This window comes from Lissotriton vulgaris, chromosome 6, assembly GCF_964263255.1.
Source record: "Lissotriton vulgaris chromosome 6, aLisVul1.2, whole genome shotgun sequence".
NCBI lineage: Eukaryota > Metazoa > Chordata > Amphibia > Caudata > Salamandridae > Lissotriton > Lissotriton vulgaris.
The window spans coordinates 164,410,321-164,424,824 of NC_141694.1; positions in this window are offsets into that span (position 1 = coordinate 164,410,321).

Genomic DNA, 14,504 nt, shown 5'->3' on the forward strand with positions numbered 1-14,504 from the left:
CCTAAAACAAGCCATGTGGCGCGTTTGCACAGTGGGGAAGGCAGGGGGCGGGCCTGATTTGACATGTGTGCAAAAGCGCTCTGTGGCATGTTTTAAGTTGGGGGATTACGTCCCCTTGTATCTGAGGGTCCCTGGGGGCCAACTAGCCCACCAGGTACCTTCAGTAAGCGCAACAGAGTTGCGTTGCAGAGAGGTGAAAAAAGGGGCGTGGCCTTGAGACCAGCTCCCTGTAACGCAGCTCTGTGGCTCTTACTGGAGGTACCCGGTGGGCTAGTTGTTCCCCAGGGACCCTCAGGATTCAAGGGGAAATAATCCCCAACTTAAAACCTGCCAGGGGGCGCGTTTGCACAGTGGTAAAGGGAAGGAGCGGGACTGATGTGGCATGTGTGTACTTATCCAATCACTCCACCAAAACTCAAGCACTTATAAATTGCACCATGCATTCTCCCTCTCTAATCTCTTTTCATCCAGTCAGTACCCATGCACTCATGCAATAACAGTTCAGTTCAAATAATCTTTATTTCGGTCATAGACCATAAAAGATGCAAGCATATAATCGATAAAAAACATCATTTAAGACAATGTACATCAGTATTAAAAAGAAATACTCGGAGATCATAAAAGCTGAAAACGTAGATAAAAACAAAGTACAAAAGTTAAAAAGGTTAAAGGAGGAACAACAAGGACAGATACTAAGCAAACAAGACACATATAGGGCACCTAAAATGGGCTGGGGATAACATTTTCATCTGGAAATGTTATTAATGAATGACCAGCGCCTACGCCACATGGCGAGCAAGAAGCGGGAAACTGAGAATACCACAGGAGGAGAAGTCTCACATTTCAGGATTCTGAATGCCTGATGGTAATGTTTAAACCCCAGATTTCTACATAGTTGGACAAGCCAACGTTGCCTGATAGGTTTGTAATATGGACAGAAAAAGAAGACATGGGGCTCAGTTTCCCCCTGTTCGCCACATGCTGGACAATTTAGTAGCCTAGTTTGGGACCATTTATGGGAGAATACCCTAAGTGGTAATGTGCCCTGCCTAAATTGTACATAGAGTTTCCTCGCTAGACTGGGCAAAATCATATCCAAAAAGGGATCCAGCCTATACTCCTCTTTAATACTAAGAAACTCTATGGTTAAAGGACCCAGCGTAGAGTTGCTAAGAATATCCATCGTCTTGAGGTTACGATAAAGTCTCACCAGGTCAGCGCGTGACATCTCTGCGCAGGCTACTTTAGGATTGCTCTAAAACTCTAAATTACCCAGCCTCCTGCTCTCATTTTTTATGTAAGCGAACCACTGGAGTTTTTCTGTCCCAGGCAGGCCCATAAGTTCTTTAACTTTGGATCTAAAGGGCTTCAGTTCTGGGGTGACCCACAGTCTACGCCAGTATGTTAATGGGCATAGGCCGATTTCTTCTCTTACTAGTCTAATTCCTAGATCCATTCTCAGGGGAACAAGGGGAGTACAGGTTGAAAGAGCCAATATGGATCTTAAAAAACAGTTTTCTGCCTTGAGAGTTCCCCCACAGTTCCGCTCCATAGATTATAGCTCCTCTGGCTTGGGATTTTTACATTTCAAGAATGGAGGCAACTGGTTTAGAGGTGGATTCCCTGTGTAATTTTAGGACACCCCCCCCGATATCTACGCCAGCCTAAGTTTAGCCTTAGCAATCTGGGGGCCCCATTCCATACTGTCTGTAAGGGTGACACCCAGATATTCGAATACCGTTACCCTTTCCAGAGTAGTGCCATTTAAGGAGGGGTTGGGACGGGTGGTCTTGGGTGGATTACTGACCATATACTTTGTCTTTAGCGGGTTAATTTCCAGCCCCTTTTCTTACAAAAACTGGCAAAACTGTCTAGAGCACGCTGTATTCCCATCGGGGATTTCGACGATAGAAGGGTGTCATCGGAAAACATCAGTGCCACTACCTGTTCATTTCCTATTTTCGGGGCATCAATGTCTTTGACCCCCCCTAAGATGGACAATTAGGGCATTTATAAAAAGACAAAAAAGGGTGGGGGCCAAGGCACACCCCTGTCTGACTCCTCTATTGACCGAAAACCAAGGTGTTAAAACACGACTTTTACCACTCCTGACTAGTGCAAAGTTATTTAAATGCAATATTTTAAGAATATCGAGAAGGTAGATAGTGATCCCCATATCCTCCAGTACCACCCATAAAAGTTCCTGAGGTACCAAATCAAACGCCGTCTTAAGGTCAACAAAAATCAAGTAGAGGGTGCCACCCTCTACTTTACCGTTTTCCAATACAGAAGTTGCAATCTAAGCAATTGGTATATGGTAGATATTTTTTCCCTAATTCCGGCTTGGTATGGGCTCAATATCTCACACTCCTCCATCCATGCCTGAAGTCGGTCGAGGAAAATCCGCGCAAAAAGTTTTTGGGTGACGTCGATCAAACTGATTGGACAGTAGTTTGCGAGGGATTAATGGAGAGCCCTTTTTAAACACTGGTACAATCTCAGACCCCAGCCAGGTTTCTGGTACGGGGGAACCCTGGAGTATAGCATTAAACATCAGACAAAAGTATGGAATCCATACTCCTGGTTGGTACCTAAAGAGATCCCCGGGAATTTTATCAAGGCCCGGTGCCTTGCCCATCGGGAGTCTCTTGATTGCACCCTCCACCTCCAATAGGGTTATCATTGTACCTACAACAGTTTCCGTTCTGGGAAATATGGGGGCATGCGCAGGGCTATATAAGAAACCGGTGTGTTCTACGTGAGATGCAGTCGGCACCGTGGAAGTAGCCGTTTCAGTCGAATACAGCAGCCAGAAGTGTTCAATCCACTTCTCAGGCGCAATATTCGGCTTGTCTGCTACTTCGCCATGTCCACATCTAGTTCTCATTATTGCCCAAAAATTCCCGCATATTCCTATTCCCCAGAGCAGTTTTAATACTGTCCCATTTACAGTTTTCCCATTCTTGTTTAGCCTCTACAATATTCAAAAAACAATGGAGCTTAGAGGGAATACGGAAAGGGTCGCCCTCCACTCACAGTCAATAATATACAATGAGACCCAATCCAAATGGCGAGTAAATCTATCAGTGACATATGGGGGGTCCAATACATCCCACTCCCCACTACTCTCTTATCCACATTATAATGAGATAATGCATGACTAGCTACCAGCCTTTTTAATACTTAAGAGCACGCAATCACCACCCTACGAATAAAAGTGGATAAGGGATTGGTGTGTTGTGTGTGGTTTTAGGCACTCTATCATTATGTTTGTGTGTGTTTGCCACTAGCAGAATTTTCTGCACTTCACTGTAGCACTTTTATATGTTGTTTGTTTTGGACACGTCTTCTTTTCTATCACCTTTATTTTCCCGAGGAGCGAGTGACCACCGATGATGAGACAGGGGCCTGTCTGGAAATTGCATACCAGTTACTCCGCTTGGTGGTGTTTCCGTGAGGGGTCACTTGCTTCTCGCACATTTTTTCTCTATTTAGAATAAGGTCCAATGTGTAGTGTGGACTGTTGTGAACAACCAAGATTGGGGTCACTCTGAGAGCTTTGCTCTGTTGGGTTGTCTTGGAGAACAGATATTTTAAACAGGGCAGAGTACAGTGCATTATCTCATTATAATGTGGATAAGAGAGTAGTGGGGAGTGGGATGTATTGGACCCCCATATGTCACTGATAGATTTACTCGCCATTTGGATTGGGTCTCATTGTATATTATAGCCTCTACAATAGCCAGCTTAAACTCCTGCCTCCTAGTTTTAATTTGGGTCCTGTCATGTGCTTTAATTGCCTCAATAATAAGGACGTTGCCTTCCTACAATTGCAGTCAAACCATGATTGGGTCTTCTGTGGAAAAGCAGGAACCAGCTCTCTCTTCCAAATAGGAAAGCAGTTTGCAATGACATGGTGGGAGCCGCGAGGCTCCCGCCCGGTCATTGCAAACTACAGTGTCCCGGGGGTAGGCACCTATATTAAACAAGCCCCTGGGGTGACGCTCCCCGGGGCTGGGGGCACCTTAGAGCCCCTCATCACTTAATGTTTCGAAGCCCCGGGGGTGGTGTCCCTGCGGGGCCTGAGAGCCTCCCCACCCATTTTAAACACGCCCCAGGGTGTGGTGGTCCCTGGGGCTGTGGGGGCCCAGTGAGCCCCCGCATATATTAAGTTAAAGCCCCGGGGGTGGCTGTCCCAGAGGCAGTGTGGGGGGATTGGGACCCCCCCACTTTTTTTTTGATGATGCCCCCGGGATTTGGCACCCCAGGGGCAAATTAGCATATTTAGTGGGAGACCATGTTTATTTTTTTTTATCGACAAGATGCGCGTATCTTGCGCGCATCCTCCCATTTCAAAAAATATATAATCATTTTTGGGGTCTTGGGGTCCTTGTGTGACCCCCTGAGGAGGCCTAGGGGGTCAGGGTATTTCTACCCTGCCCCCTTTTCGCGTTTTGCTACTTTTTTTTAGTTTTCTGGTGCCTCGGTTCTACCAAGGCACAAGATGGCTGCCAAAACTTCCTGATTTGGAGTGTTGTTAGCCAATTAAAATACAGCTCGTGCACGGCACGGAGCGCTTAGGCTGTGCTTAGGGTACGCGGACCCTCCGAGGCCATAGATATATATATATACTTTTAAATGCCATTTTCTCAGGAACTACTGAACGGATTTACACCATTTAAGCAAAAGGCATGAGTTTGAACTAAGAACTACCTCTTTGTCAAATTTGGTGTAATTCCGTTCAGCGGTTCGGGCTGTAGCTTTGGCTAAAGGTCCTGTGGGAAATTGCATGGGGAAAATGCATTTTGGGACCCCCATTTTTTATCGGCCTCCACTTGAGGAATCACTGTGAATTTTTCAGGATAGGAGCGGACCGGAGCTGGCCAAAAGTTTTGAAAATTTTGCAAAGATTCATCAACCGGCACCAAAGTTATTCTAAATAGAATGTTGCAGATTTCCTATGGATAAAAGGTACAAACTATAACTACCTACTGGTGACTGATATATATATTCCCTACTGGTCGTCGCCAGTAGGTAGTTATAGTAAGGACCAAGTTTCCATAGGAAGACCATTTTTTATTTTGCTTATAACTTTGGCGTCGCTTGATGAATCTTCATATATTTTCCAAAATAATTCTTTGTTCATATCAGCTCCTATGTTGAAAGTTTGGGGGTGATTCAACAAGGGGGCCAAGAAAAAAGGGGGGTCCCAAAACGTGTTTTTTTCCTGCAATTTACATAGGAAAGTTTAGACAAAGCTACAGGTCGAACGGGTGAACGGAATTATTCCAAATTTGGCAGGGAGAAGGGTCTTGGTCTAGAAAGCACGCTTTTGTTTATTTGGTGTAAATCCGTTCAGTAGTTTTGGAGAAATATAAAAATTTACAGATATCGATATTTGGGAATTCTGCCATCTGATTGGCTGAGTTGTTACGAGCACGAGCTTGTTGCTTATTGGCTGAGAGCTGTGCAAGCAGTTGCAAATAGGAAGTGTTGGCAGCCATTTTGTGAGTCTGTTGAAACGAGTAAGGAGAAAAAAGGGTGAAAGGAGTAGGAAAGAGGAAGATAGGAGCACTGTAACCTCTGTGGGGGAGTGCGAAGCGAAGTAGTCACTCCTACTGGTCTGAAAGTCCGGTGTCGCTCAGAATGACATGGTGCTGAGATGAGATGCTGCTACACTTCGGTATGAAACCGAGAGCCTAAACCATGAGCTCATTGTTGTAAAGTGATGCGCTCTGGTCTTTGTAGCATACATGTGCAGGTATTGTTAGTAGGTGTTTATACCATACAGGGAGTAGGAAGCGAACTATTGACCCCTACCAAGCGTTTATACTATACCGGAAGTGAATCACACACACCTACCGGTATGAAAACTCGGGGATCAAACCAAGCTGATTGCTGTAAAGTGATGGGTTCTGGGCGCTATAGCATACTGGCGGCTGTAGTATAACTGTGTAGGTAGTGTTAGTATGCGTTTATACTATACAGGGAGTGGGAAGCGAACTACTCACTCCTACAGGTCTGAAGACTCGGGGATTAAACCGTGAGCCTTAATCTTGAGCCCATTGCTGTAAAGTGATGTGCTCTGGGCAGTGTAGCATACCTGTGGAAGTAGTGTTAGTTTGCGTTTATACAATACAGGGAGTGGGAAGCGAACTTCTCACCCTTACCGCTCTCAAGACTCGTGAATGAAACCATGAGCTCATGTGCTCTGTGTAATATTCCAATATAAGTAATAGTAAAATGTTAGTATGTAATGCTAGTAGAATGTAAGTATGTAATGTTAAAATGTAGGTCTGTCATGAGGGGAGCCTTGTGGAATTTGCACAAGGTGCTGGAGAAGATGGTAGCCTTGCTGTCTGCTCCTGTTGGTGGCTGTTTAAGTAGTCTTGTTTTCCTGCAATAAATCTACTTATCGGATCCACTGCTGTCTGCCTCTTCACTACATAAATATGGTATTGAGTGGAAGAAGGTAAATAGAAGGCGGGGGGGCGTGGCCTGGAGCCGTTGATGGTGGACGTGTAGTTTGCCAGCTCCGTCCTAAGCCCTGAACACCAGCTGATTATCCTGTGATCCCCTGCCTGCAACCCACCTGATTCCTACCCAGGTTGTCTCCGGGGACAAGCGGCGTGTAACGGTGCCTGGTGGCCCCTCCCGGGCCGCTCCTGTGGAAGGTTCTGCCGACGGACCCTGTCGCGGCCTGCTGAGCGAGGTGAAGCCCCGGCCTCGAGTGACTGGCCTGGCCGGCCTACCCTCATCCTCCTTCGCGGTCCAATCGGGACCCGGACTCGGACTGCTGCCGCTTCGCTGACCAGTACCGCTGGGTGCGATACCCCCGCTGAGGCTCCGTTGCTCCCCCCCCCTCCCCCCTCGGCTGCTAAAACACAGACTGCACACGCTGCTGCGCAGCCCCTTCGAGGCGCGGGAGCGCCGCCGTGCTGTCCCCCAGCCCGACCAAGAAGTCAGCGGGACTCCGGCGTTACCACCACTGGGCCACAGAACTCAGAACAGGCGGCGAACACGGCACTGCCGGCGCCGCGAACCAGCATTGTCCCACATAGGATCCAAGCATCACGGATCGGATCTGGCTGGCATTGCGGTAAATCCTGGCGCCATCTTGTCCTTTGCATTGGGGCTGCGTGGAGACCCTCGGACCCTGGCAGTCTTGCCTCATTTGCCACGGACCCGCCAGTCAGAGAATCAGAGCCAGCCGCGTTCTGCAGGGCGGCGGGCATTAGAGGCCAACAACACGCGGGTGTGAGGGCCTGTGCAGGGGTGGTGCAACTCGCGCTTTGGCGCCTTCTTGCAGCGCTGTAGCTCAGACCTGACTACGCTCTCGACAGGCACGGTACCCTTGCTTTGCAACGGTCTGATTCCCACCACCCTTGCCCCCCCCTCCCCGCCTCTACGGACCTCACAGGGACACCGGTGGCGCACCGACCCACCCTGCATTGACGCCTCGTCTAGGTCTACACTAACCTTGCCAGCCCTTGAGATCTACGCTACATCTGCCTCTCCACAGTACATAGTGGTCAGGCCATAACCATTGCCGTACACTTAGAGGGACCGCGGCGGGCTGCTGCCTCTACTATAGCGCCACCCTGCTAACAAGAACTATGGGCAGGACGAAGGGCAAACCTCAGGACCAGGGCGCCCGAGCGGATGTGCAGTCCACCGGTTCGGAAGACCCACTAGCCTCCTCAAATATGGACATCATCCCACCGACTGGTAAGGGGTCTCAAGACGCCAAGCTGGATCTGATACTGAATGAAATACGCGCGACGCGCGAAGCCCTAGAATCGCGCATAGATAATATGGCGACTGGCCTATCCTTACTTAAGGCGGACCACAACAAATTGGCGGATCGAGTGGCGGAGCAGAAAATAGCGCTGGACGACATTATCCCGCAGCAAACGGAACACTCTGCGAAACTGGAATGCGTGGAGAAGCAACTGAAGCAGCTGTGGGGAAGAGTGGACGAGGCGGAAGGACGGGCCCGCCGCAACAACGTCCGCATCCTGGGCATTCCGGAGAGAAGCGAAGGGAGTGACCCCACGCAGTTTGTGGAGGATTGGCTGAGGAAGCTGGTAGGCCAGAGAGATCTCACTGCTCTCTACAGTGTAGAGAGGGCGCATAGGATGCCATCACGGCCCCCACTAGCTGGGGCACCTCCACGCCCACTGATCGCTCGTCTCCTTCATTTCAAAGATCGTGACACTATCCTTCGGGCGGCCAGGGAGGAAGCACCGATACGCTTCGAGGACAAGACCATATCGGTCTACCCTGATTTTACGCCCACTGTACAGCGAGCCAGGTCCACCTTCTTGGGGGTGAAGCGCAGACTGCGTGACAGGAACATGAAATATGCCCTTCTGTTCCCTGCTCGGCTAAAAATCCTGCATAACAACAAGTCCCACTTCTTTGACTCGCCTGAGGAAGCAGCTGAATGGATGGAGGTCGCCCTGACTCCGCCGACGACGCAGGACCAGTCCACAGACCACCGCGGCGGCGCCCGTGGGGGCTCACCAGAACATCGGAAAGACGCTTACAGCCCAGGACAACACTCACCTCATGGAGCATCGGGGGCGGCGCATACTCTCGGACAACGGGCGACAGACCACACGTCCTCATCCACGCATCAGCGTCTCACTGAGGCGGCCCTGGCTGCCCACGACGCGGGAGCATCCGGAGACAGACTCACCGTTACCACTGACACTCATACTGAAGTGTCTGGTTCAGTTGACAGCCTGCAACTTTTCCCGAAGATCACGGCACAGATGGCGGCGGAGTTCTGAACCACGACACGATTACTTCTCTCCAGGTGGTAACGTATGACACTCTCATATATGGTGGGTTGAGTGTGCAGGGATCCACCATATTGTGGGCTCTCGTGCCCACGCAGACAGTTCAGTGCCAACCGTCGGAGGTCCACCACCCCCCGGTATGCACACGTACTTGACTGTGTTGTGCCCACGTTGGACACCATGGTTTGGCTCCTGGGTACGTTGGCTCAGGGACCTTTTTGTTTGGGGGTTTCTTGTTTGCGAGACACTCTTCTATTTCAGCACAGCAGAACTTGTGGGGTCGCCCAGTTGTTACACATTGACACACTGCACAGATGGGGATGGGACCTCTTAACAATTACCACTTGTGCACCTGGAATGTTCGTGGATTGGGATCAGTGCATAAACGTCATAGGATCCTTGCACAACTCAATCGGAGAGGGACACAAATTGCCTGTTTACAGGAGACACATTTGAACGCTGCTGAAGCGGTGAAATTGCGAAAAAAGTGGAGAGGACAGCTCTATGCCACCTCATATTCCGCATTCTCAAGGGGGGCGGCAATTTGGATGCGTGGGTCTCTTCCTTTCCAGTTGTTGGAGCAGCGGGTGGATAAGGAGGGTCGCTATGTATTTGTGAGGGGTCTGTTGGATGGGGAAGAAGTTGTTGTGGGGTGCATGTACTCGCCTAATACGAACCAGTTGGAATTTCTGTCCAGTGTCAACGGGGTGCTTGCAGACTGGGCTGACCTTCGCTGGTGATAGGGGGAGATTTTAATGCTGTGCTTGATGTTCTACTGGATAGGTCACACCCCCCATTACTGGCTACTGAGAGCAGGAAACAGGCTGCTGCGCTTGCGAGTTGGGCTGAGGGTTGGGACTTGGCAGATGTGTGGCGTAGCATTCACCCCATGGACAGGGAATACACCTTTTTCTCCCCTCCCCACCAGCTTCACACCAGAATCGATCATATTTTCTGCTCAAGGTCCCTTACTGCGTTGATTGTCCAAACACAACACATGGGGAAAACGTTCTCGGACCATAGCCCCGTGGAAATCACATGGCAGTGGGGTAGGAGGCTAGCCCCCATACCGACCTGGCGACTGAACCCTGAACTTCTTGAAGACTCGGTTTTCCGGTCCTCCCTCTCCGACACTATCGATACCTACTTCTCCACGAATGCGGGCACGGCTAGCTCCCGGCAGGTAGAATGGGACACCTTCAAAGTATGCCTGAGGGGGGCTGCTATGACTACTAGGGTGGGTAGGAAACGGGAGGTGCTTAGCCAGCTTAAGGAGGTGGAGGGCTCACTTGCATCCTTAGAGAACGAGGCAGCGGGTACCAACGCTCCCTTTCCACCACTGCAGGAGGCACGTATTAGACATGCAGAGCTGCTGGAAGAGCTGCGAGTTATTGACTATAGGGAGTACACGAATAGGCAGCACACACAGGCCGACCGGGCCGGCCCCCTACTTGCCCGCATCTTGCGGGACTCCCCGATCAGCCAACCCATTCTGCGGATCTTGGACCACTCTGGCCAACTGGCTACCACCCAAGTGGGGATTAATACAGCATTTAAAGACTACTATACAGCACTATATGGCCCCCCACTACCCCTGTCCGAACCCGCATTAATGTCCTTCATGGCGGAACTGGTCCTCCCGCAGCTTACTGCAGATCAGAATAAAGACCTGAAGCGTGCCATCACGCTGGCAGAAATTAGACAGGCAATTAGAACCCTCCCTAAGGGTAAGGCCCCTGGAACGGATGGCCTACCAACCGACTTCTACGCCACTTACATGGACCTCCTGGCCCCGCGACTACACATCGTTTATTTGGAAGCTCTACGCACAGCCTCTCTACCACAATCGACCATGCAAGCTCTGATTACGTCCCTCTTGAAACCGGCCAAAGAAGGCCTACAGTTGGCCGATTACAGGCCCCTGTCCCTTCTTAATACTGACTCAAAAATCTTGAGCAAGATACTGGCGTCAAGACTCGTACAATACGTGCCACATTTGGTCCACCAGGATCAATGCGGCTTTGTCACAGGCCGTAATACGGCCATGAACCTTCGGCGACTGGCCCAACTCATGCTTGGGAACGAGGCGGGCATGGGCTCCGAAGGGTGCATCTCCCTGGACTTAAAACAGGCTTTTGATTCCCTGAGGTGGGACTATATGTTTACCACATTATCAAAATATGGGATCCCGCCGGAATTCCTCGCTTGGGTCAGATTATTATACACAATCCCCACGGCGAGGGTACGCACTTCCAACCAAATCTCGGGCCCCATGGCCATTGCCAGAGGCACCAGGCAGGGCTGCCCACTTTCCCCCCTCCTCTTCGTTCTTGCCCTCGAGCCACTGCTCTGCAGACTTAGGCTGCTAGCCCCCCATTACGGTATACGGCGGCATGGTACGGACCACATTGTTTCTGCATACGCGGATGATATTATCTTATATCTCCGAGATTTGAGGGGTGAGCTGGGCCCAGTCTCCAAGGTTTTTGAGGATTTTCGAGAAATATCTGGCCTCACCATCAGCGAGTCTAAGTCCTACGGATTTGCCTTTGTAGATGCGGGTGATTCGACCCCCCTGTCTTTTGCCCCACATGAATTCCAGATGGCGGAGACCACCTTCCGTTACCTGGGGATACAGATATATAGGGAGGCGACCATGATGATAGACGGCAACCTGGGGAGGGCCATTAGAGCACTGAAGTCTCAAGTTCAATTTTGGCTCACATTGCCGCTCTCCATACCCGGCAGAGTGGCAATTTCCAAGATGGTGATGTTGCCCCGTCTTATCTACTACTTTACCAACCTGCCGTTCCAGATCCCAGCGGTAACATTCAAGACCCTCGACTCCCTGCTCACAGAACTTGTGTGGGGACATGGCCGCAGGCGAATAGGGCTGGCTAAGTTGCAGCTTCCCTCCACCTCCGGAGGCATGGGCTTGCCAGACTTTAGGGCTTATCATTATGCATGTCAGTTACAATGGTTGGCTTTCTGGGTGGCGGGCCGCAATCTTCATGAGATTAATCTGACCCAAGAGGACCATGCTAAAGGGAGAATACACACCCTGCTCCTGCCTGGATCGAATCTACCTAGAAACACTACGCCACTACTCAAACTGGCGATCGTACTTTGGCGAAGGGCATTGAAATATACATCCGCAGGGACACCTTATGCCCCCACAATACCACTCCTGGGCGTACCACTGGGCCCGGGCACACTTACTACGACTCTACTGGAGCCCTGGCATGACGCGGGTGTGACACATGTGGGTGACCTGTTTGCGGGGGGGCACTTGTTGTCCTTCGCAGACTTCAAAACCACGCAGGGCATACCCGGCGGCTCCTTTCTCCTGCATGCCGGTCTCCGACACTATATCTTGCGCATCTGGTCACCCGACGGGCAGGAGCCTATTGCACATCCTCTGGTTACAATGCTTTACCTCATGGGGACGGGCAGCCATCTAACTAAGTGGCTCACTGTTAGCATTAAATCGGGGAGGGCGCTTACACTGGCACCACTAAGAGCGACTTGGGAGGCGGATATTGGGAGGCCATTAAGGGACAAGGAGTGGGAACGCATATTGCAATTTCCCAGAAAGGTAGCTAGAAATCCCAAGTACAAGTTCATACAACTGATGTTGCTGCATAGAGCTTACCTAACACCACACCGCCTACATATGATGTTCCCTACATCCAGGAGCAACTGCCCCCGGTGTGATGCAGACGACGCATCTCTGGTGCATATGTTGTGGCAATGCCCCAAACTGGGGTATTTCTGGACCACAGTCCATGACTCACTTGAGAAGGCTGGTACATTGACCCGATCACCTACACTTGAACACATGCTCCTAGGACTGGGTCCATCGACCCGCACCAGGACCGTGGCGGCGCGCTTTTCGGATCTGGCCCTACTGTTGGCTAAGCGTGCCATCACGATACGGTGGAAGTCGTCGAAACCGCCCAACCCTGACATGTGGAGGGCGGAAGTTGTACGTTGGGGTAAGGCTGAGGGCGAGGCACTACAAAGGGAAGAGAGTAGGGGCCTCCGCCAGACACCCATCTCACTGGAATGGTTTGACACCTTGGGGGCGTTTGAGGCTGGAAATGACAGTGATGAAGAGGATATTAGTGTATAACCACCTGAGGTGAGGTTACGCCCATCATGTGCATTACCACGAACAATACCTGCGGTGCACTCTGAGGCTAAACGGGTAGATCGAACCCGTCTATCGCATTCCCCTTCATAACCAGACTGTGTATATACCTTACCTATGTGTAAATAACTACAGTGTGACCCGCATAACGATACTTAGATCATATGCTTAGTTAGAGAGTGAAGGGTGGGAACTCGCAGGGTGGGGGGTGGGATCGGGAATGACTGGGGTTTGTTAGTTGTAATGCTTTATCGACAAAATGAAAAATCGAATTTACCAGGCCTGTATATTTGCTATGAGCAACCGCATATGTGTGCAACGGAGTTTCACAATAGTATTGTATAAGCATATCTATTTTCTGTTGTTGCTCTGAAACTTTGCTAATAAAAAGATCTTCAAAAAAAAAAAAAAAGAAGGTAAATAGAAGGCAGCACTCACCAATATTTTGAGCTTGCTTGTGTTGTGCTGAAGACTCGTTTTCTTTGTGAAGCTGTTTTTGCTCATCCCAGGGTCGTCGGCTCATTGAACTATGTCATCCAACCTCTGGTAGGATTTATATTTTTAGATTTTGGGCTCCCTCTGCCTCTTTACTACACTTGGTCACTGTACTACACATGTGCAAGTAGTGTTAGTATGCGATTATACTAATTCTGTAGTTATGCAGTAGCCAATGCATCATGGTCCTAGGGAGAGCCACCTCCCAGGTACATGGCGGGTGCATGGCTTGCATCCTGTGATAGCAAATTGTTGTTTGCCTCGTTGAAGTGAGAGGAGGAAAACCTGTTTCTGTTGCAGTTTTTATGTCGCAGAATGCGCAATTTACATTAATGTAGCATGTACCAGGTGGACGGCAACTATAGCTAATGAGATGCTGTTCCAAAACATTGAATGGACAACATCACATGTCATTGTCAAGCTTGTGGATATGTGCAGACACGCATGTCAATGGAGTGCGGTATTATTGAAAGTGTTGCTATCGCGAAGCGCACACATATGAATGTGCTCGAATGGAGGGAGGATCAGCAGTGAGGCTATGTCATACATGGTGATAACGCCCATTACAGTCAAGCAATGCATGTCAAACGTGAATATAAAAGTCTCACATATGACACACTACTATACTGGTAAAGCCTGACAACAGAGCATAGCTGCAACACAATCTATACATTACTCTTTACTGTTTGTCACATGTGATCTAGGTTTTGCACTCTGCCCATGGCTGATGGTACCCCTTTGAGCCCAAAGGCAGCACAATATTGCGCACACACACACCAAGGCCATCGTGTAACACATATTTGTTTTTTGATGAAACGTTTCGATGCATTGCCATCACACGTGGAAGGCTAATGTACAGACCATGAATAATGATCAAGATGATCGTTGCATGTTGTGTGTAGTATAAGATATGTGTACACAGCAAAAAACTTTTCAAGTAAGCTTTCTAAGCAGTAGGGATGTGTCTCATCAAACGGTGTAGAGAGAATGATGAAAATGGGTGCGGTCCTCCAACTGTTATTCAATCAATCAATCAATCTATTTGTAGAGCGCGC